The following is a 1761-nucleotide window of genomic DNA, read 5'->3' as shown; positions in this document are numbered from 1 at the left end:
TTACATATGTGAAACACAAATGTGCAACAGAATAAGACAATTAAAATGTAAAGTAAGTGACACATATGAGACCAGTGTAAAGCAAAAGTAAGAAGTCATACAGACTGGGGTTGTGATTCATAGGCCAAGACAATAAACATGTCATTTATCATCCCAACAGGAGAGACTTTTAATGTGTACAGGGAGTAAGTTTATACCAATATAAATAAGTGACTGAATAAATAAATAAATGAGGGGGAAGAGACAGATCTCCCTTGCAGAAGAATTCTAAGTAATTTATGGAGATACTCTACCGTTGAGAAATACGGGGGGTGGGTAAATCACCATTCCATAAGTGTGGGCTGCACCTAGTGGCTTCCTTTCAAAGAGTGCAGTATGGAAGAGAAGCAGGGAAAGTAACTTTACAATGGAGAAAACTAACCTACACTTCCACAGCCAAGTGGTTAAGGTCAAAATCTACATGATAAATCATATTGATAATATGTATCTCTGACATGATGTGATGAAAATGACATTTTTGTGGTCTTCCTCCCCAAAATCTATAATCACAGTCTAATCATGAGAAAAACATTAAATAAATTTCATTACTGGGGCATACTGCAGAATAATTCAATATGCTCCTAAAAACTATCCAAATCATTAAAATCAAGGAAAGTCTTATAAACTGTCCCAGCTAAGAGGACTCTAACAAATAGATACAATGTAGGTTCTTGATGGAAATCCTGAAACAAAAAAAGTATAATAGATAAAAGTAGGGACATTTGAATAAAATATGGACTTTAGTTAATAATAATATATCAAAATTAGTTTATTAATTGTAACAAATCTTCTATACTTATATGTTAATAATAGGGGAAACTAGGTGAAGTATATGAAAACTCTATACTATTGTCTCAATTTTTCTGTACATCTAAAACTGTTCTGAAAATAAAATTTATTAATAAAAAGTACAAGGATACAATAGGCAAAGGATGAAAAGAGTTCAAAATCAATTTTACTAAAAGATCACAAAGATTTCAAGAGTGCGATTTCTTGGCCAATATTTACAGTTGTTCACAAATATGAATCATCGGAAATCATTTATGATTTCTACAGAATTTTACTTGTGCTCAATTAGCTAACCATTACTTTTGTTTCTTTTAAAAGTAAATTGTATTTATTATCTGTCTGGGTGATACAATAACACAAATCAAAAGTATGAAAAGTCTACCTCTCATAGCAAAAAGTTCTACCTCCGAGACTTGGCAACCAATTGTTATCACTTTCTTGCATATCCTCTCAGAGATAGTTCACATGTCTATCAAGAAAAAATGTGCGTGCATTTTCCTTTCTTCTACTTTTAGAAAAATGCCTACATATCACATATGTTGTTTTGCATTTCATTTTTTTTTTATTTAGTAATAGATCTTAGAGATTTTTACCTATAAGTAGTCAAAAAGCTTTCTTATTTTAAAAAAGTGCAAGAATTACTAATGATTATGCTCAAACAAGAGGTGAAAACTAGAATGTAGTTGGCAAACTAGAATATATGGCACACTAGAATGGAGAAATGAAGCATTATATGCTTGCTAAGGGTAAATTTAAGTTGATTGCATATATTCTGGAAGCTAGTATAAACAAAAATAACTATTATTAACTGTTATAGTTGCATTATGTGTCCAAAGGATATATATGTAATATATATATGCTTTAATAATAAGCTAATATAGGGCTTGAATTTTTAGTCTCTTGTGAAAAATAAGAAGAAATAAGTTCCTGGGT

Source organism: Pteropus alecto, unplaced genomic scaffold (assembly GCF_000325575.1).
Source record: "Pteropus alecto unplaced genomic scaffold, ASM32557v1 scaffold24, whole genome shotgun sequence".
NCBI classification, from domain to species: domain Eukaryota; kingdom Metazoa; phylum Chordata; class Mammalia; order Chiroptera; family Pteropodidae; genus Pteropus; species Pteropus alecto.
This window is presented reverse-complemented; position numbering follows the sequence as displayed.